Here is a 23,920-nt window from a genome sequence, read left to right on the forward strand (position 1 = left end):
TATGCAAACTCAAGAAAGGTTTAATAGCCTTGCCCGACTTTCAATTGAAAGCCAACTAAGCAGGCAGCTGGACATCAAAGACCTCATAAGTGACTTTGCCAAAATTTCAGACAATGGGATTTTGGTTCATCCTAGGTGAAGTGACGTAAAAGGTCATGAAGGGTTAATGTTCAAACCGATATACATATAATAATCATTTGTATAATTGTCATAGTTGTTTCAAAGTTCATTACTGATTGAAATGTGTTTATTGTTTGCTCTCCATTTGTTTTTATCTATAATGTTATATTTGAATATTTTGCTTTAACTGATGTTCAGTCTTCTTCTTCTTCTTTCGGCTTTTCGCTTCAGGGGTCGCCACAGCGAATCATCTCTCTCCACCTATCCCTATCTTCTGCATCTTCAACACTTGCACCCACTAGCTTCATATCCTCATTAATTACATCCATATACCTCCTCTTTGGCCTTCCTCTTTGCCTCCTGCCTGGCAGCTCCATGTCCAACATTCTCCTACCAATATACTCACTCTCCCTCCTCTGAACATGTCCAAACCATCTTAATTTGGCCTCCCTAACTTTATCCCCCAACATGAGCTGTCCCTCTGATGTACTCGTTCCAAAGAGAACCTCAACATCTTCAACTCAGCTACCTCTAGCTCTGACTCCTGTCTCTTCTTCAGTGACAGTGTCTCTAAACCATACAGCATGGCCGGACACACCACTGTCCTGTACACCTTCCCCTTGATTCTTGATGATATACTCCTATCACACAGAACTCCTGACACCTTTCTCCACACATTCCAACCTGAATGCACTCGCTTCTTTACTTCTTTCCCACTCTCTCCATTACTCTGGACTGTTGACCCCAAGTACTTAAACTCCTGTACCTTCTTCACCTCTTCACCCTGTAACCTTACTGTTCCACTTCCCTCCCTTTCATTCACACACTTGTACTCAGTCTTACTACGACTGACTTTCATTCCTCTTCTCTCCAGCGCAAACCTCCACCTCTCCAGGTTTTCCTCCACCTGCTCCCTGCTCTCACTACAGATCACAATGTCATCTGCAAACATCATCGTCCAAGGAGACTCCTGTCTGACCTCCTCTGACAACTGGTCCATCACTATAGCAAACAGGAAGGGGCTCAGAGCAGATCCCTGATGCAGTCCCACCTCCACTGTGAACTCCTCTGTCTGACCTACAGCACACCTCACCACTGTCCTGCTCCTCTTATACATGTCCTGCACCACTCTGACATACTTCTCTGCTACTCCTGACTTCCTCATACAGTACAACAGCTCTTCTCTTGGCACCCTGTCATACGCTTTCTCCAAGTCTACAAACACACAGTGCAACTCCCTCTGACCATCCCTATACTTCTCCATCAACATTCTCAGAGCAAAAATTGCATCTGTTGTGCTCTTTCTGGGCATGAAGCCATACTGCTGCTCATCAACTTTATCCCCCTATAGTTGCTGCAACTCTGCACGTCACCCTTATTCTTAAAGATTGGCACTAACACACTTCTCCATTCCTCAGGCATCCTCTCACTTTCTAAAAACCATGTTGAACATACAAGTTAAAAATTCCACTGCTGCCTCTCCTAGACACTTCCAGACCTCTACCGGGATGTCGTCAGGACCAACTGCCTTTCCACTTTTCATCCTCTTCAAAGCCTTCCTGACTTCATCCTTTCTAATCTTATCTACTTCCTGTTCCACAGAGTTCACCCCTTCTACTCTTTTTTCCCTCTCATTTTCCTCATTCATCAGCTCCTCAAAGTATTCCTTCCATCTCCTCTGTACACTCTCCTCACTTGTGAGCACCCTTCCATCTCTATCCTTAATAATTCTAACTTGCTGCACATCCTTCCCATCCCGATCCCTCTGCCTAGCTAACCTGTACAAGTCCTTCTCTCATTCACTAGTGTCTAACCTAGTGTACAACTCCTCATATGCCTTCTGCTTGGCCTTAAACACCTCCCTCTTCACTCTGCCCTGTAACTCCTTGTATTCCTGTCTATTCTCTTCAGTCCTGTCCATATCCCACTTCTTCTTGGCTAATCTCTTCCTCTGGATACTATCCTGAACTTCCTCATTCCACCACCAAGTCTCCTTATCTTCTTTCCTCCTTCCAGATGACACACCCAGCACCTTTCTCCCTGTCTCCCTGATCACTTCTGCTGTAGTTTCCCAGTCATCTGGGAGCACTACTGTAAACCACCGTTGACCTTCAGTACACTCTCAATTTCACTGTACAACACCTTGATCATGGCTATGAAACCAGGGTTGAATACAAAGCTTTCCAGCAACAGTTCGAAGAGTGAGTGTGCTGGATGTGAGGGGTCCAGAGTGATTTTCTTTGCCCTTTTGCACACTCTGGAGAAGTACAGGTCTTGGAGAGTGTGCTAATGGTTCGCTCAATAGTCCAGACTACCCTCTGTAGTTTTCTGAGGTCGGATTTGGTAGCTGAGCTGAATCAAACAGTCACTGAAGTGCAGAGGATGGATTCGATGATGGCAGTATAGAACTGTTTCAGCAGATTCTGTGGCAGGTTGAACTTCCTCAGCTGACGAAGGAACTACAACCTCTGCTGAGCCTTTTTCACAATGGAGTCAGTGTGAATGTCCCACTTCAGGTCTTGGGAGATTGTGGTTCCCAGGAATCTGAATGACTCCACTGCTGTCACAATGCTGTCCATGATGGTGAGTGGGGGGAGAGCAGGGGGGTTTCTCCTGAAGTCCACCATCATCTCCACTGTCTTGAGTGTGTTCAGCTCCAGGTTGTTAAGACTGCACCAGGCAGCCAGCCGTTCAACCTCCAGTCTGTAAGCAGACTCGTCACAGTCCTGGATGAGGCCAATCAGTGTGGTGTCATCTGTAAACTTCAGGAGCTTGACAGAGGGGTCATTAGTGTACAGGGAGAAGAGCAGTGGGGAGAGGACACAACCGTGAGGAGCGCCAGTTCTGATGGTGCAGGTGCTGGATTTGAGTTTTCCCAGTCGCACTAGCTGCTGCCTGTCTGTCAGAAAGCTGGTGATCCACTGACAGACAGAGGAGGGCACTGAGAGCTGGGTTAATTTGGGCTGGAGGAGTGATGGGATGATGGTGTTAAAGGCAGAGCTGAAGTCCACAAACAGGATACTCACATAAGTCCCTGGTCTGTCCAGATGCTGCAGAACATAATGCAGTCCCATATTGACTACATCGTTCACAGACCTGTTTGCTCTGTAGGCAAACTGCAGAGGGTCCAGTAAGGGTCCAGTGATGTTCTTCAGATAAGCCAAAACCAGTCTTTCAAATGAGTTCATGACCACAGAAGTTAGAGCCACAGATCTGTAGTCATTTAGTCCGGTAATTTTGGATTTCTTTGGGATGGGAATGATGGTTTTTGAAGCATGAGGGGACTTCACACAGCTCCATTGATCTGTTGCAGATCCGTGTGAAGATGGGGGCCAGCTGATCAGCACAGATTTTTAGACAGGCTGGTGAAACACTGTCTGGGCCTGGTGCCTTTCTTCTCTTGTTCATCCTGAAGACCTGGCACACATCATCTTCACTGAACTGAATTTTTGGTGTGGTGGAGTCGGGGGTTACAGGAGGTGAGAACTGGGCTTTTTCAAACCTGCAATAGAACTCGTTCAACGGCTCCAGCAGGCTCAGCTGCATTCTGCCCCGGTCGCTTGGACACTCTGTCGTTCAGGACAGGCACTGAGAAGATGTCCTATCTGACCACATTTAAAACATTTTATGTCTGTGTCAATGGAAACGAAAATGTCGTAATCAAAGAAAAAAAATTTGGCAAAACACCAACCACTCTCACACGCCACGCTCACTCTTCCGCCACGCATGCACAGAGAGATACACACAACTTAGAATTTCCTCGTTTTAATCAGCAATGTAAGCCTTGCGGTTTAGTGGCTACAATCATATCACATATATAATGAATAAATAATAGTTTCAAAGAATGTGTGTGTGTGTGTCTGTGTGTGTGTGTGTGTGTGTGTGTGTGTGTGTGTGTGTGTAGGAATTTCTTATACATTATCTACTGTCTAGTGTAGTTGTTATTTTTGTATTATCAGTGATGGTAAGTGAGCTCTGAGATTTTAAAAGAATCATTTCTGCTGCCTGGATCCTGTGTGTATGTGGCAGTAAAATATTAACAAACTCTAGACGAACAACACAATGTTGTCTCCACCCCAGAGAGAGAGAGAGAGAGGTCAGAATTTCCTCACAGCTCACATTTCATCACAGAAAATCAAAAAGCCAAAAGGAAAAATACTGGACTTGTTTCATTTCAGTTTTTTTTATTTTTGAACCATTTCTCTGTGATTTCTAAAAAAAACTTATTCCAATGTAGGAATCTGAATCATCTTACTCTGAAACAGGAAGTAAATATTGCTATAGTGGAAGAAACATAAGAGCTCTGCCAAGCCACAAATCTGGCACCTTATGCCATCAAGCTTACCCACAAAGAGGCATCTATTGCTTAAACTTTCTGTCACAACACCTGCTGGAGGGCAATGCACACATATTTGTAATGGCTCATGTTCTAAACCAATAATAATACTGATTTGTGTGGAGATTGCATCAGAGTTCAGGGAAGAGTAGAGATGCACACACAAACTCTGTTTTGAACTAAATTTATGACTTTGAGCACCTACAACAGGAGCTTCTTAGGAAGCCACAACACAGTGAGCCCTATGTTTCTCACTGAAGACTCTGACGCCAGTGCAGAGACGGTAAACAAAGATGGGGGAAACTCTGAGGGCCACGGGCTACACAGACCAGCACTACCAAGTGTTTTACTTGCCAATGTGTGCTCCATGGTGAACAAACTGGACAACCACAGAATTAATACACTCACTCAGTCTCAGATACTGATAACTGACTGTAATATTATAATCTTCTTGGAAACTGAAGCACACTTTAGCATCTTCAGGGCTGATAGAGAAGCAACAGCACAGGTAAAAACAGCGGTGAGGGCTTATACATTTATGTAAACAAAACATGGTGCAATGTCTCTATCACTGTTGTTTCTCACTGCTCTTACGTGTGAACGTGAGTTCATATACATTGTTGTAAAAGCATGTACCCCCAGATGCTAAGGCTAACACAGCTATGAAAAAACTCAGTGTTGCTGTTAACAATCTGCAGACAGTGGATCCTGATAGAGTCTTAATTGTTGGGGATTTTAATCACTGCAACTTAAGAGCTGTTCTACAAAAGGTTTTAACAAAACTTCTCCTGCTTTAGGTCTGTAGACAGGGAGGCCTACAGCATCGCCAGAGCCAATCTGAGGAGAGGAATCTGCAAAGACAAACATGAACATGGTCAGTGTGAACTGCAGGCTTTTGTGGAGTCTCTAAAATTTTACCATCCTGAATTATCTCTAGAACTCTAGTAGAATAGTAGATAGAGAGAGAGAGAGAGAGAGAGAGAGAGAGAGAGAGAGAGAGAGAGATACAGCTCAGAATTTCTGTCTAGTGGCTACAATTATGTCACCATGAATAATAGTTTCAAAGAATGTGTGTGTTTGTGTTATTTCAGATATTATATATAATAGAACTAGCAATTACAACCCTCCAATATTTATACTATGATCAACTGAAATATATGTAGAAGTAATTTATTTTGTAACATCATTGGTGTGAATTGTGAAGTTGTCACACCCGAATCCCCTCCACTTCACAATTTGGTATCGCCCAATTATTACCTTGCAGAACAGCACTTTATTTACTCTGTGTAACTGTGACTACAGATTACAGGTAGCACTGAAGATGCGAGATCTTTGGCAGGTTGAAAACAAGCCATGCAGCTGCATTTTGGATCATTTGCAGAGGACAAATTGCGTTCATAGGTAAACCTGCCAGCAGTGCATTGCAGTAATCCAGTCTTGAAATGACAAAAGACTGAATAAGTATTTATTCTGTAAACTGTGAGTACAGATTACAGGTAGCAATGAAGATGAAGAAAAGTGCTATTCAGGGGTTTGTTCTGCATCGGTGGTTAGATAGGGAGAGAAAAACAATAAAACAATCAGAAGTAGGTAAAATAATATGGTTTAATCTGGCTAACAAAACTCTACATACAGTCATGTAAAAAATTAGGACACCACATGAAAGCCTGTGTTTTTTTTACATAGTTAAACTTACGGGCATTTGATCTTCATTTTAACAAGTAATATAACAAAACAAATAAAACCAAAGAAATGTCTTTTAAATGATCAGCGAAATGTAATTAAAAATTAAAAATTTTAACGACAGCCAACAATTATTTGTATTTAAAATGTATTTAATGACCTACAGATCTGTGCATGTAAGAAACCCTTCAAATACACAAAGCTGAAAGAATTCTGCATTGATTTCTGCATTGATTTCTGAATTGATTTCTCTCTTGATTTTCTTTTGTTTAATAAGTGAAGAAAGTGACTGTTTTGTTGCTTACATGCAATTACATCACTTTCATCTACATATACAAATTAAAACATGATCAGAAATTGACATGTTGACATTTCTTAATAAAGAACTGAATATTTAATAAGATGTCCTAATTTTTTCAAATGACTGTAATACCAGTATAGCAAGTTAGAGGGAAAACAGCCTTGTGTTGTATTACCTAATTTTTTTTAACTAGTTCTCATTATTATCATTATCTACAAGGTTGTTTACGAGGGACATTACTGAATGTAGTTATGCCAGTCGCTCTTACTGAAAGCAAGCTTAATCTATGTTAATAGGGTTAAATCAACAACTGTGTTTTATGGAACTTATTGTATTCTATATTTAAGTTTTTTGTGTAGACATACTGTTGAGACCATATATTGTGTGAGCAGGTTCTATATATATATATGTACATCATCTCTCAAGATGGCGCCACAGATGGCTGCCTCGGCACGTCTCTAGTACTTTCTTTCTTTTTGTTTACTTTCTGCGTGTTTGGTTACCCTACCGTGATAACTTACACTAGAGAAGAACTGCTTAACATCGGGCAGTTCACTCCAGACAACTTTTCACCAGTTTTTACAAATCCAGATATTTTTTTGGAAATCTTAGTTGGAGGAACAGCTGCGCTCTATGGTACCTGGAGGAGAGGAAGCAGCAGTCAGAGCAGCGATAATCATGTGATCGCCGTGTCGGAGGATGAGGTTTGGAGGGCTCTAAAGCGAGTGAACTTCAGGAAAGCAGCCGAACCTGATGGGATTTCTGGCCGTATTCTGCGGTCCTGCGCTGATCAGCTTGCTGGTTTGTTTACATCCATTTTTAATGAGTCTCTTGCTACATCAGTGGTTCCCACCTCCTTCAAAAAATCTGTCAACATCCCAGTTCCTAAGAACAATAAACCCTCTTGCCTTAATGACTATCGTCCAGTTGACGTCAGATCAATAGTCATGAAGGTCTTCGAGAGACTGGTTATATACGTCATCTGCTCCTCCATCCCAGATACTTTGGACCCTCTTCAGTTTGCTTATCACCCCAACAGATCCACTGATGATGCCATCTCTCACATCCTGCACTCTTCTCTCACACACATTGACAACAATAATAGGAACTATGTAAGGCTACTATTTATCGACTATAGCTCAGCATTCAATACTATAGTCCCCATCAAGCTGGCTTCCAAACTCATGGACCTTGGCCTGAATTCTTCACTCTGCAATTGGATTCTTAATTTCCTCTCTGGCAGACCTCAAGTGGTGAAAGTAGGCCAGTACACCTCCAACTCCATCACCCTGAACGTAGGAGCCCCACAAGGCTGTGTCCTGAGTCCCCTGCTCTACTCTCTCTACACACATGACTGCGTATCTTCCCACAGCTCCACATCTATTATCAAATTCGCTGATGATACTGTGGTTCTGGGCCTCATTCACAACAACAATGAGATCGCTTACCTAGATGAGGTAGAGAGACTAACATCATGGTGCCAGGACAATTGTCTCTCTACCTTGGTGTAAACATCTCTGAGGACCTGACTTGGACTACCCACACTCAAACACAGGTTAACAAAGCCAGGCAAAGACTGTACCATCTGCGACAGCTGAGAAAATTCAGGGTCTCACCAGCAATCCTGAAAACATTCTATTCAGGGGCCATAGAAAGTGTATTGACTCAGTGTATCTCAGTGTGGTATGGGAACAGCTCCAGTCAAGACTGCAAAGCCCTGCAGAGAGTTGTGCGCTTAGCTGAGCACAACACCGCAAAAACAAAGCTACTAAAATCAGCAAGGACTCAATCCACCCCAATAACCATTTTTTCACTTTGCTGCCATCTGGTAAGTGCTTCCGTAGCCTGATGGCAAAAACCAAGAGACCTAGGAGGGGTTTCTCCACTTAATATTCACTTTACCATTAAGACTTTCATCTTTCACTACCTCACATTGACATACTGTAACCTGTTTGCACATTTGCCTCTTGCACATTGCTGTATATCTTAATATTTAAGACTACAGTTTAATGCACAAATACACATTGCCTCTTGTACATCCCTGTGTAAATTTAGAACTTTACTTTTTACTGTTTACTTTCATGCACACTATTTTCCATTCTACAGTATATATATATATATATATATATACATATATATATATATATATATATATATATATATATATATATATATATATATATATCCATCCATCCATCTTCTACCCAGCAGGGACACCCAGACTTCCCTCTCCCCAGACACTTCCTCCAGCTCCTCCGGGGGAATACCGAGGCGTTCCCAGGCCAGCCGAGAGACATAGTCCCTCCAGCGTGTCCTAGGTCTTCCCCGGGGACTCCTCCCGGTTGGACATGCCCGGAACACCTCCCCAGGGAGGCGTCCAGAAGGCATCCGGAACAGATGCCCGAGCCACCTCAGCTGACTCCTCTCGATGTGGAGGAGCAGCGGCTCTACTCTGAGCTCCTCCCGAGTGACCGAGCTCCTCACCCTATCTCTAAGGGAGCGCCCAGCCACCCTGCGGAGGAAACTCATTTCGGCCGCCTGTATCCGGGATCTTGTCCTTTCGGTCATGACCCAAAGCTCATGACCATAGGTGAGGGTAGGAACATAGATCGACTGGTAAATAGAGAGCTTCGCCTTGCGGCTCAGCTCTTTCTTCACCACAACAGACCGGTATATCGACCGCATCACTGCAGAAGATACACCGATCCGCCTGTCGATCTCCCGCTCCATCCTTCCCTCACTCGTGAACAAGACTCCAAGATACTTAAAGTCCTCCATTTGAGGCAGGAGCTTTCCACCAACCTGAAGGGGACAAGCCACCCTTTTCTGGCTGAGAACCATGGCCTCGGACTTGGAGGTGCTGATTCTCATCCCTGCCACTTCACACTCGGCTGCAAACTGCCCCAGTGCACGCTGAAGGTCATGATTTGAAGAAGCCAACAGGACAATATCATCTGCAAAAAGCAAAGACGAAATCCCGTGGTCCCCAAACCAGACTCCCTCTGGCCCCTGACTGCGCCTAGAAATCCTGTCCATATAAATAATGAACAGGACCGGTGACAAAGGCAGCCCTGCCGGAGTCCAACGTGCACCGGGAACAAGTCTGACTTACTGCCGGCAATGCGAACCAAACTCCTGCTCCGGTCATATAGGGACCGGACAGCCCTTAGCAGAGGGCCCCGGACCCCATACTCCCAGAGCACCCCCCACAGATCACCACGAGGGACACAGTCGAATGCCTTCTCCAGATCCACAAAGCACATGTGGACTGGTTGGGCAAACTCCCATGAACCCTCCAGCAACCTGGTGAGGGTATAGAGATGGTCCAGTGTTCCACGACCGGGACGAAACCCGCATTGTTCCTCCTGAATCCGAGGTTCGACTATCGGCCGAATTCTCCTCTCCAGTACCCTGGCATAGACTTTTCCGGGGAGGCTGAGGAGTATGATCCCCCTGTAGTTGGAACACACCCTCCGGTCCCCCTTCTTAAACCACCCCAGTCTGCCAGTCCAGAGGCACTGTCCCCAGCCGTCACGCGATGTTGCAGAGGCGTGTCAACCAAGACAGCCCCACAACATCCAGAGACTTGAGGTACTCAGGGCGGATCTCATCCACCCCCGGTGCCTTGCCACTGAGGAGCTTCTCAACCACCTCGGTGACCTCAGCTTGGGGGATCGATGACTGAACTCTGCCTCTGCTTCCTCAGTGGAAGACATGTCGGTGGGATATATATATATATATATATATATACGTATATATATATATATGTATATATATACGTATATATATATACGTATATATATATATACGTATATATATATATATATATATATATATATATATATATATATATATATATATATATATATATATATATACGTATATATATATATATATATATATATATATATATATATATATATATATATATATATATATATTATTCTTAGATTTTCATTGTTTACTTTTATTTCATTCTTTCATTTTGTGTTTTTTCTAATAAGTCCATGGAACTCCATAAGTTCTAATAAGTGTTTTTTCTAATGTCCATGGAGCGGACCTGACTCACATTTCACTGCTGGTTATATATGCCCTATATAATTGTGTATGTGACAAATAAAAATCTTGAATCTTGAATTTTGATGAGCGTTGGTGTACAGATGTCACAGTGCTAAATAAATACTGCAGCCCAAACCTGGAATCAATGTTCATTAACTGTAAACCCTTTTATTCACCGCGGGAATTCTCCTCATTCATCCAACCGGAGTTTACATCCCACCGCAGGCCAACGTGAGCAATGCACTGCAAAACCTGGTAAACCAAATATCTGGCTTGGAGCAAATTAATCCGGATTCTCTTTTTATTATTCTTGGAGACTTTAAAAGGGCAAAACTAACACTTCAACTTCCAAAATACAGACAGCATATAAATTGTCCCACAAGGGAGAAAAATACACTGGATTATTGCTACACAATTCTTAAGGATGCATATCGCTCTGTACCCAGGGCAGCCTTGGGGAACTCTAATCACTGTTTGGTCCATCTTATTCCAACATACAGGCAGAAACTAAAATCTACTAAGCCTGTAGTAAAATCAGTGAAGAGATGGACCAGTGAGGCAAAGCAGGAACTACAAGACTGTTTTGGAGTATCTTTGAGGCTGGAACTGACTGACACTGTGACATCGTACATCAGTTTTTGTGAAGACGTGTGTGTGCCACAGTAACACCAAGACATGGTTCACAGTCAAACTTAAAAAAACGTTGACAAGCCAAGGAAGATGCATACAGAGGGGAGGACAAAACTCTGTATAAGCAGGCCAGGAACCTACTGACGAAGGAGATCAGAATAGCCAAAAGAAGCTAATCTGTAAAGCTGAAAAGCAGGTTTTTAGATAACAACCCTGTGTCAGTGTGGAAAGGCCTGCAAGACATCACAAACTAAAAGAGTCGTCCCACATTTCCCACTGAAGCAAACAAAGACCTGGCTGACGACCTCAACACCTTCTACTGCAGGTTTGAGAGCAATATCTTCACACCTCCCATCCATCCCAGCTCACTGACTGACATCATGCCTCTGGGAAGACCATCAACAACTCCTCCCAGCACTCAAGTCGCACTCACGCTTTGTGAAGAGGATGTGAATCGGCTCTTTCAGAGACAGAAGACAAGGAAAGCCTCCGGCCCAGATGGGGTCTCCCCCTCCTGTCTCAAAGTATGTGCTGATCTGTGCTGATATGATGAATGACTACAGGCCTGTCACTCTGACATCTGTTGTCATGAAGACCTTTGAACAGCTGGTTCTGGCCCACCTAAAGACTGTCACAGAACAGATGCTGGATCCCCTACAGTTTGCCTACTGTGCAAACAAATCAGTGGACGACGCAGTCAACATTGGACTGCACTACATCCTGCAACACCTGGACTGCCCAGGGACATACGCCCGGATTCTGTTTGTTGACTTTAGTTCGGCTTTTAATACTATAATTCCCAAGACCTGAAATGGGAGTGCAACATAAACTCTATCATCAAAAAGGCCCAGCAGAGGATGTACTTTCTACGCCAATTAAGGAAGTATGGTCTGCCACAGGAGCTGTTGATGCTGTTCTACACTGCAGTCATAGAATCTGTCCTGTTCACATGCATCACCATCTGGCTTGGTGCAACAACAAAACAAGAAAGAAACAGACTGCATCGCACAGTAAAAACAGCAGAAAAAATAATTGGCACCCCCTGCCCACTCTCCACTGACCCTTCACACCCTGGACATAACCTCTTTAAGCTCCTCCTTTTTCTCAGGCACTACAGAACTTTGTTTACTAAAACTCCCAGGCACAGGAACAGTTTCTTTCCCCAGATAATCACCCTGATCAACAACTCACCATAATTATATTCACTGCTTCTTATCATAAGTGCTGCATTATCAGGACTGTCAGTCATCAAATCATCTCTATATTACACACTACTGCTGCTGTATATTGTACAAAAGCATAATATTGCACAATATTGCTACTTGCACTCCCACACTTTATGTACATAACTGATCGCTCATATTCTATATTCATATTTTATATATTTTATTCATTCTATATTCATATCTTATACTCATCTTGTTTATATTGTACTGTATCTCATCGTCTGCATTGTTTTCTTGTTTAGTTTGTATAGTATAGTGTTATTTATGACTGCACTTCTGAGAGTCACAAACTGCTGGAACCAAATTCCTTGTGTGTTTTTTCCCAGTGGTTCCAGGAATCATAGGTTTTAGATATAATTAAACAAACTTTTAGTTTATGCTACAACACACTTCAGGCTTACATGTGAATATGGGTTTCCAGCTACTGGCACTGCATTAGTATTCACCGATACACAAACCATGACTTTAATTATTCTACATGTGCAATAATTTTATTTTATTTATTTTATTTATTTGAATTAGGACAGTGCACATTAATCAACAAATCAGCAATGAGCATCAGTGTAAATGCCGGAATTAACACAATAGCTATATTTCATTTGTTGACCTAAGGCAGGTATCATAAAACACAAAATACAAAATTACTTACAAATATAACATGCATGTAGACATATTACACAGAACAACAGAGACTAAGTATGGTAAACAGCAGTCACACGGAAGTTAAAAGGCCACTATGAACAGACATCCAATAAGAAAATGATTTACATATGGGTACATCGCTGTTTTTTTTTATTCATGTATTCCATGACTGTGTGCCTCTAATAGACACCACTATTTGGCTAAATTTAGTTCTGCGCCATTGTACATTACAGTCTCCTCTGGTTAATGCTCTAGTGTTTACTTTAATGTTAGTTTTTTTGTCTCTTAATGGTGATGGGGCAAGCCCATTCAAAACTTTAAAAATGAGACAGACGTCTGATAACTTTCAAGATCTAGAATATTGTATTTATAATATGAATATTACAGTGATGAAAATGTACAGGCTTCCTGTCTAGAATTTTCAATGTTTTCTTGAAGAGAGACTCTCGGTTGTATGAGACCAAGTTGTATAACAGTAAGTTATGTGAGTAAATATCATTGCATGGATATATGGCTCTGGCCCCTCTGCTAGCTGCCGTGAGAAGAACATGCAGACAGTTTTTGTAGTACTGGTAGACACTGTAGACCCTTTGTAGACACTGGTACCATGGCCCCAAAAAGTATTGCAGCAGCTTCTTGTTTTGTTTTTGCGTGAGTATACAATATTGTATCATCAGCATATAATTGCATTTTAATATTTGAACAGACATTTGGTAAATTAACATAGAGACTGAATAAAATCGGCCCCAGTATTGAGCCTTGTGGGACTCCAGCAGAACAAGTAAGACTGTGAATTTCCTATTTGTACAGCTTGTTTTCTGTCTGACAAATATGATTGCATCCAACAATGTGCTCTTTCAGAGAAATTAAAATAAGTCAATTTAGCAAGAAGCACATTATGATTAATGGTATCAAAGGCTCATTTCAAGTCCAGAAAAACAGCCCCTACAAAGCCGCCCTGGTCTAACAGGCTTTTTAAATTCTCAAGATAATAACAAGTGGCTGTTTCTGTAGACTGTTGTTTGCGAATGCCAAACTTCATTGGATGGAAAGGGGTATCACCACTGTTTAAGTGTTCAATTAACTGTGAGGCAACCCATTTTTAAGCTATTTTTGAAATTATTGGTAGAATGCTTATTGGGTGAAAATTCTCTGGTTTTGTCTTATCACCAGCCTTAAAGACTGGGATAACCCTAGCAGTCTTCCATGTTAAGGGCACTATTTCCTGTTTTATAGATAGATTTATCTTCTTCTTCTTCTTCTTCTTCTTTCGGCTTTTCCCTTCAGGGGTCGCCACAGCGAATCATCTCTCTCCACCTATCCCTATCTTCTGCATCCTCAACACTTGCACCCACTAGCTTCAAATCCTCATTAATTACATCCATATACCTCCTTTTTGGCCTTCCTCTTTGCCTCCTGCCTGGCAGCTCCATGTCCAACATTCTCCTACCAATATACTCACTCTCCCTCCTCTGAACATGTCCAAACCATCTTAATCTTGCCTCCCTAACTTTGTCCCCCAAACGTCCAACATGGGCTGTCCCTCTGATGTACTCATTCCTAATCCTGTCCAATCCTGTCACTCCCAAAGAGAACCTCAACATCTTCAGTTCAGCTACCTCTAGCTCCGACTCCTGTCTCTTCTTCAGTGACACTGTCTCTAAACCATACAGCATGGCCGGTCTCACCACTGTCCTGTACACCTTCCCCTTGATTCTTGCTGATATTTTCCTATCACACAGAACTCCTGACACCTTTCTCCACCCACTCCAACCTGCCTGCACTCGCTTCTTTACTTCTTTCCCACTCTCTCCATTACTCTGGACTGTTGACCCCAAGTACTTAAACTCCTGTACCTTCTTCACCTCTTCACCCTGTAACCTTACTGTTCCACTTCCCTCCCTTTCATTCACACACATGTACTCAGTCTTACTACGACTGACTTTCATTCCTCTTCTCTCCAGCGCAAACCTCCACCTCTCCAGGTTTTCCTCCACCTGCTCCCTGCTCTCACTACAGATCACAATGTCATCTGCAAACATCATCGTCCAAGGAGACTCCTGTCTGACCTCCTCTGACAACTGGTCCATCACTATAGCAAACAGGAAGGGGCTCAGAGCAGATCCCTGATGCAGTCCCACCTCCACTGTGAACTCCTCTGTCTGACCTACAGCACACCTCACCACTGTCCTGCTCCTCTCATACATGTCCTGCACCACTCTGACATACTTCTCTGCTACTCCTGACTTCCTCATACAGTACCACAGCTCTTCTCTTGGCACCTTGTCATACGCTTTCTCTAGGTTTACAAACACACAGTGCAACTCCCTCTGACCATCCCTATACTTCTCCATCAACATTCTCAGAGCAAAAATTGCATCTGTTGTGCTCTTTCTGGGCATGAAGCCATACTGCTGCTCACAAATTTCCACCACCTTCCTTAACCTAGCTTCCACTACTCTTTCCCACAACTTCATTGTATGGCTCATCAACTTTATCCCCCTATAGTTGCTGCAACTCTGCACGTCACCCTTATTCTTAAAGATCGGTACTAACACACTCCTTCTCCATTCCTCAGGCATCTTCTCACTTTCTAAAACCCTGTTGAACAAACTAGCTAAAAATTCCACTGCTGCCTCTCCTAGACACTTCCAGACCTCTACCGGGATGTCGTCAGGACCAACTGCCTCTAAGAGAGTTCACCCCTTCTACTCTTTTTTTCCCTCTCATTTTCCTCATTCATCAACTCCTCAAAGTATTCCTTCCATCTCCTCTGTACACTCTCCTCACTTGTGAGCACCCTTCCATCTCTATCCTTAATAATTCTAACTTGCTGCACATCCTTCCCATCTCGATCCCTCTGTCTAGCTAACCTGTACAAGTCCTTCTCTCCTTCTCTAGTGTCTAACCTAGTGTACAACTCGTCATATGCCTTCTGCTTGGCCTTAGACACCTCCCTCTTCACTCTGCGCTGTAACTCCTTGTATTCCTGTCTATTCTCTTCAGTCCTGTCCATATCCCACTTCTTCTTGGCTAATCTCTTCCTCTGGATACTATCCTGAACTTCCTCATTCCACCACCAAGTCTCCTTATCTTCTTTCCTTCTTCCAGATGACACACCCAGCACCTTTCTCCCTGTCTCCCTGATCACTTCTGCTGTAGTTTCCCAGTCATCTGGCAGCACTACCTGACCACCCAGAACCTGCCTCAACTTCTGTCTAAATTCCTCACAACATTCCTCCTTTTTCAGCTTCCACCACTTAGTTTTCTTCTCTATCTTTGACCTCTTCCTCTTACAGACCATCAGAGTCATCCTACACACCACCATCCTATGCTGTCTGGCTACACTCTCTCCCACTACCACTTTACAGTCACTAATCTCTTTCAGATTGCCTCTTCTACAAAGGATGTAGTCTACCTGTGTTCTCCTACCTCCACTCTTGTAAGTCACTCTATGTTCCTCCCTCTTCTGAAAATAAGTGTTAACCACAGCCATGTCCATCCTCTTAGCAAAGTCTACTACCATCTGTCCTTCAAGGTTCCTTTCTTTAACTCCAAACTTGCCCATCACCTCCTCATCACCTGTGTTCCCCTCACCAACATGTCCATTAAAATCCGCTCCTATCACCACTCTCTCACCCTTGGGAAAACTCTCAATCACCTCATCGAATTCACACCAGAATCTCTCTTTCTCCTCTAACTCACAACCTACCTGCGGGGCATAACCACTAACAACATTCAACATCACCCCTTCAATCTCTAACTTCAGACTCATCACCCTGTCTGACACTCTATTCACCTCCAGAACATTCCTCACAAACTCCTCCTTCAGGACCACACCTACCCCATTTCTCTTACTATCCACACCATAATAAAACAGCTTGAATCCTGCTCCTATACTATGAGCCTTGCTACCCTTCCACTTGGTCTCCTGTACACACAGTATATCCACCTTCCTTCTCTCCATCATATCAGCCAGGTCTCTACCTTTCCCTGTTATAGTACCAACATTCAGAGTTCCTATTCTCAGTCCTACACTCTTACCTTTCCTCTTCTCTCTCTGTCTGTGCACTCTCCTCCCTCCTCTACTTCTTCGACCAACAGTAGCCCAATTTCCACCGGCGCCCTGTAGGTCAACGGCGCCGATGGCGGTCGTTGTTAACCCGGGCCTCGACCGATCCGGTATGAAATTCGTACTGACAATGCATGCAACGCATGGTTAGATTTTCTTTATGGAGTTTTGAAAGATCATTAGTAAAACCAAAAGTATCTCTGGCTTTTGAACATTTTACAGATGAAATCATTTTTATAACATCAGGGACAGCTATATCCTGTATGCTAAATATTGGTTTATTAGCATCTAGAGGCTTATACAGTATGGGATGTCTGGGCATTTAAAATGCATTGTCAGATCCTCAACTGAGCTAATAAAGAATATGTTAAAGCTATTGAAGATAATGTCTTAAATATCAGTTAGCATACCATTAACTTGAATTTGCAGATCTTTGAAATTTACACCTTTATTTCGTCCTAACAGATCATTTAAATTTTCCCATATTAATTTTCCGTTTCCATTTGTCCCTTTAATTATCTCAAAAAAGAAATTTGCTTTAGCTTTACGGATCTGATTTACAACTTTATTTCTAAAGTTGTTTTTAAAGATGTTTTAAGTGCATGATCTCGCTCTTTCATTAAATTCCAAATCATTTAGCCAGGGAAGGTTTTTTCTTCGTTGTTTTAATTCCCTCTTTTTTGTAAAATGGGCTAAAATGTCTTTGACGCTTTTAATTTAGATGTCAGAATTAGCGTCAATATCAGTGCTGTTCAATACGTTAGCCCAATCTAGTTGTTGCAGTTCATTTTTCAGATTTTGTTGATCACCTTTGGGTATAAAGTGATGATGAGTAACTCTAGTAGGTGTCATTAATGTAAACTCTCATCTGTCATACTGTCACAGTTGTTCAGACATGGATCAGGTTTGTCTGGATAAAGCATGAAATAATGGACATGAAATAGGTGAAACAAACACACTTCACTGCCAATTAGGACATCTGGGACAAATGTCTTTTTATAAACACTATCTGGAAAAGTCCTTTTAATAATATTTATATTAATGTTTAATGTAATCTTTTAAAAACCTTTCACATAATAAAAGCAGCATGAAACATGATTAACTTCTCTTTATTTCTATTTTAGCTTACAGATGGAGTTCATTTAACAAACTTTACTGCAATACTCACCTTTAGTGGCTTTTATTGCACTTGCATATGAAACAGAACATCACATTTCTTTTCAAATACTTTATACTTATTTCAACAAAACTCTGAAAATCTCTGTTGAAAATAAAAGAAACAGCATGTTATTGTGATATTGAGCTGTTCTCTGAGGCACAGATGGCTGCTAGTCGTTGGTTGTTCTCCTTCATCTGATTGATGAGTCTTGGCAGCTCATTGCGATAGAGGAGCTCATTCCCTGTGATCTGCTCTACAGCCTTCATCACATCCTCCATCACCTTCATAACAGGCTCCTTTTCTCACTTCATTCTCAGACTTTCTCACCTCCTCTTGAGCCACTTGGACAGCTTTGTTTGCTTGATCCAGTTCAACTCCACCACCAATAATCATTGCAGGACCTGAACAGTGAAGAAACAAACTATAGAGACAGAACAGACTCTCACATGAAGGTTATGATGATGAATGAGGTCAGATGTCATTATTTTTATCCGTATGCTGTAATTCTTATCTGCAATCCATCCAATGCATCCGATGCATCCAATGCCGACCCCGAAGTGTGTGTATTGCTGAATCCAGATTTCTCCTGGTCTGCTCCAGAGCTCCGTGAGATACACTGAGCAATTTTTCATTTGATTCCTTCTTTTCTCTAAAGTTGTCTAAGGTTAGTTTTGTGTCGTTCATCTCCTGCTTGAGTTTCCCCTCTTCTTGTATCAGTCTCTCTAAGATTTCATCCAGACACTTTAACCCTGAGCTGGCTTCCTGTTCTGACTGCTTCAGGAGCTGATGAGCCTGTACTATCTGCTGTCTGATGTAGTCGTAGTTGGAGCATTTCCCAGTTACAGGATCTACATCTGCCTCAATAAGAGCCTTATAGACTTCATTCAGGGAGGAGATCCCACCTTTCAGTGGAATGAGAACAGCTTCAGCTGTGTTCTTCAGCACAACTCTGTAGACACAAACAAAACATTTCAACACAGAAAAGAAAAAGTCTTAAAAAAATATTGGATTCATTTTAGTTTTTGCTGAATAATTTTTATGTAATTCCTTTTAAAAGTGAATGAATTGTTATGAATCATTTCTGTGAATTCTGGAATTCAACTCACTCCATTGATGAAAGCTGATTCATCTTACTCTGAAACAGGAAGTAAACATGTTAAAGGGGAAAAACTCAAACCTGATCAAAAATCTCCTTCAGTGTCTCTAGTCATCTCTCATCTGTTACAGAATGATTTTATTAATAAAAGTCCTCTATAAATCAAAAGGATAATAAATAAGTTCAGTCCTTGATACTAAAATACTATTTTGTGAGTCTTAAACATGAGTTTGTTCTGTTTTTGTTCTTTATTTTTTGTAATCGTTTTATTTTAAGTTATTACATATGAAAGACATTAAAAAAAGCAGCACTCAGGAAAGCAGTGTGAAATATGATTAAACTTGTCACAGGGCCTCCTGAAGATAAATCTGTAATCAGAGTGTGAAAGTTTAACTCTGTTGCTGTACTTTCTCTTCTGGATCACCACAGTCACTTATTATGTGATATTTATAAGATGAACTTCTTTTATAAGTGTATCAGAGGTGGGTGGGGGAAAAGGGGAGGGCAAATTACACATTATAAATACACAGGGGCTTTTAGTCTTGAGGCAGTGCCCCACTTGCAGACAGAGAACCTCCACACCTTCACTGAAGACTATCAGCATATCCAGGTAGGAAGAAACTGATCTGAATTGAAGGTCTTTCTTAATGCACATATTTACACCTTTAATCCTTTGTTAATGTTATTCTAGTAGCATTATTCACCTTCCCTGTTACTAACTAGGCATAATCTCAAAACAGCAACAAAAAAAGATTATTTCTGAAAAATGTATTTATTGTTATAATTTTTTGTATGGACTTACTTTTAAAAATGTTTACTGTTATAAATAATTTCTCTGTGAATACTGGTATATACTCACTCCAATGTAGAAAGGTGGATCATCTGACTCGAAAAGTAAAAGGGCTGTAGGGCAGTGATGTGACGTTCAGCTCAACTTATTATGTGAGATTTATAAGATGAACTGTAGTGTATCAGAGGTGGGTGGGTAAAAAAGGGAGGGAAGATTACACATTATAAATACACAGTTTTCAGTCTTGAGGCAGTGCACTGTTTGGGTCACAGAGCAGACAGAGAACCTCCACACCTCCACTGAAGACTTAGCATATCTAGGTAGGAAGAGATATACTCTAAAAACTGCTGGGTTGAAAACAACCCAATTTGGGTTATTTTGGCAACCCAGCGCTGGGTCAAAATGGGACTAATCCAACGCTGGGTTGTGATTCTAACCCAACTATTAGTTAAAAATGACGACACTGCTGGGTTGAATTTAACCCAAAATGGGTCCGAAATTTAAGTGATTAAAATAATGAATCTACAGCAATACTTACTCCGGTAATCCAACCCCGCCCACGGGAAACACGGGAGTATGTGGAAGCAATTTAGGTGATCTAAATAAAATGTCGTCCTTCGTTTTATTAATACACGTTTTCTTATTTTTGTAAAGGATGTCTAGGCTAAAATAGCAAACCTTAAATCTAATATATAATATGTCTAATAGACGGAGCTGATTTCGTCATAACATGTAAAACGCTCGCATTCGATGAAAATGTATCAAATATCACAGTAAATGCATCACTGACTTCAGTCAGAAAAATTTACTTCCAATTAAATGTTTGTGAAATATGAAAACATTTCATGTAAGTGTACAAGTTAAAGAACACGGAATCCAATGAAGCAGTCAGGTCACAGTAATAATAATAAAAGTTTATTAACTATACACAGTTTAATTAATAATAAAACAAATAAATAAGTTACAGTTTGTCTGCAAAAATGAATGCAGGCAGAACTCTTACTGCTGGTGTCTCCTCACCAGGAAGTCCATACACTACAGTGTGTAGGAACTGCCACACCAGGGAACACTGCTTGCTGCCATCAACTAATTACATAGAAAATATTAATGTCAGTCAAATGGCATTTTATCAAAGAATTGCTCCTAAATTATCCTAATGATCCTGAGTGTGTCACAAATAAAATGGCGGTCAAACATGTTTAGTTTCAAACCTTAACGTTATTTAGCCTTAGACAGAGATATTTAGCCTGAGCTGCCCTCAGACATTCCCACTTGTTTCAACCTCACAGCGAAGTTAAACAAAATGTAGAAGCAGAGCGGGAAATTGGATGTCCTAACAAAATACGTTGCCATCAAGTAAACTCCGCCGTATCAAAACCGTATCTAACACAGAAATCATTTATAATAGAGTAGATTTAACATGGACAAAAGTCATATATTTATAAAGCATTTACATTATTCCTTCCGAGCTCCGATGAAGATGCCACGCGCGCTCTCCTGTTCACTGATCTGGGATCTGTCGTGAGTCGGAGCACGGCTGTCACTTGGCCATGAGGTAATCTCACTTTAACTGACTGAAAGCCTAAATTACGCTTATAACATTAGTTTATACAGTAAGACCGATTTTTTTATGGCTATGAACATCGTTAAATACATATTGAATAACACGTTTCAGACAGAATTTCACTCGCTTTCATCTGAAGACATAAAGATGGCGGCTTCTCGCACAGGTGTCGTCTGATTTTCACGTTGATGTGCATGCTCTCTTTAACGTCCGTGTTCCCAACCCAGTGCCGCTGGGTTATAGCTCAAGACAATTTTCAACCCAAACTTGGATTAAAACAACCCAAAGTCCTACACAGTGGCCTCAACCCAGCATTTGGGTTTAAAAAAAAAAAACCCAGTGTTTTTCAGTGTGTACACGAGTCAAGCATCATACCGGAGCTTGATCCATTTTGCCATAACCATGTGACTTGTGACATCTGGAACTTAGATTCCACACAACAATACAACTGCTTTGTATTCTGAATCAAAAACAGGGCGAAGTCCTTGTGTAGGTTTCAAGTGTAATTCACTTCACTAATAATTTGAGATGATGCTTTTGAATTATTAGCGTGAAACCAGCCAAGAAACCTGTCACCGTTGTCCTATGTGAGAGAATATTCCACTTAATAGGTTTAGGACTAGAAGAAAACCTTATGTTAACAAGCGGCAAGTGTTGATTAAAGCAGATTCATAAAACTGCTACAGTACAAGTTCATTCATCATATTTAAGATAAAATGAGATATACCTTTATTCGTCCCACAATGGGGAAATTTCTCTGTTACAGCAGCAAAGAGAAAAAATGCAAATATCTAACAGAATAGAGACATAATATAATATACAGTATATACACAATATACAGCTTGTCCAGTCTCTTCCTTTTTGCAGTAGAGATGCTGCTGCACCAACATACCACACAATAGAATATGGCTGAGGCCACCACAGAGTCAAAAAAGGTCTTCAGTAGCTCTCCCTGCACTCCAAAAGACCTTAGTCTCGTCAGCTGAAAGAGTCTGCTCTGCCCTTTCCTACAGATTGCCTCAGTGTTGTCTGTCCAGTCCAGTTTGCTGTTCAGATGAACAAACACATCGAACACTATTTATTTTTTTTAATGGTTTTCATAGTAGATTTATTACATGAACCAATTAAAAAATGGCCGAGTCCACTGAGAGATTTGTATCAAAAAGCAAAAAACCTTCTATAATGTAATTGCTCGTGAAGTCATTGTGATAATACAGATCCAGGATTCCACTGCGTTTCTGACACTATCATATTTTGCCGCAGTGTAGTATCCTTTGTTATCTTAACGCTCTTTTACATCTACTACTCATTTATAGCTTATACACTTTTTCATTCATTCATTCATTCATTCATCTTCTACCGCTTATCCGAACTACCTCGGGTCACGGGGAGCCTGTGCCTATCTCAGGCGTCATCGGGCATCAAGGCAGGATACACCCTGGACGGAGTGCCAACCCATCGCAGGGCACACACACACTCTCATTCACTCACGCAATCACACACTAGGGACAATTTTCCAGAGATGCCAATCAACCTACCATGCATGTCTTTGGACCGGGGGAGGAAACCGGAGTACCCGGAGGAAACCCCCGAGGCACGGGGAGAACATGCAAACTCCACACACACAAGGTGGAGGCGGGAATCGAACCCCGACCCTGGAGGTGTGAGGCAAACGTGCTAACCACTAAGCCACCGTGCCCCCTACACTTTTTCAATTCAATTCAATTCAATTCAAGTTTATTTGTATAGCGTTTTTACAATGGACATTGTCTCAAAACAGTTTTACAGAACGTAAACATAGAACAGAAGGTAAGCATAAGGAGTAATATAGAGAATTAATATAATAAAAATTCAAAATATATATAGTTCACAGTGTGTGTGTACGTGTGTATGTATATGTGTTTATCCCCAATGAGCAAGTCTGAGGTGACTCAGGCAGCAGTGGCAAGGAAAAACTCCCTTAGATTGGTAAAAGAAGAAACCTTGAGAGGAACCAGACTCAAAGAGGAACCTCATCCTCATATGGGTGACACTAGAGGGTGTGATTCCAAATATACAATCAGACAAATGTTGTATTGGTGTAGGGATCACATGGAGTTCAGATCTCCTCTTAGTATCACAGAGTCCAACTGGAGCTGGTAGATCTGTAGATGTTTTCTTCAGGATTCTCACAGAGTCGGCCTCATCTAAGCGGCGATCCAAAAACTTCATCGCACGGAAGACGATCGGAGCTGGTACAATG

At 41.6% G+C, this 23,920-nt stretch overlaps 1 protein-coding gene and 1 pseudogene across 1 annotated transcript in view; one reads left to right on the forward strand and one right to left on the reverse strand.

Annotated features, from left to right (window-relative positions):
- The window catches only part of LOC132842591 (uncharacterized), a 522,997-nt pseudogene that overhangs the window by 314,590 nt on the left and 184,487 nt on the right, over positions 1 to 23,920 (reverse strand).
- The window catches only part of LOC132842565 (myosin-13-like), a 33,854-nt gene continuing 29,824 nt past the window's right edge, over positions 19,891 to 23,920 (forward strand). Inside the window, exon 1 of the mRNA XM_060865299.1 lies at positions 19,891 to 19,934. The gene's annotated coding sequence lies outside the window, so the exon portion shown is untranslated. The remainder of the gene's footprint in view (positions 19,935 to 23,920) is intronic.

This window comes from Tachysurus vachellii, chromosome 3 (genome assembly GCF_030014155.1).
Source record: "Tachysurus vachellii isolate PV-2020 chromosome 3, HZAU_Pvac_v1, whole genome shotgun sequence".
NCBI classification, from domain to species: Eukaryota; Metazoa; Chordata; class Actinopteri; order Siluriformes; family Bagridae; genus Tachysurus; species Tachysurus vachellii.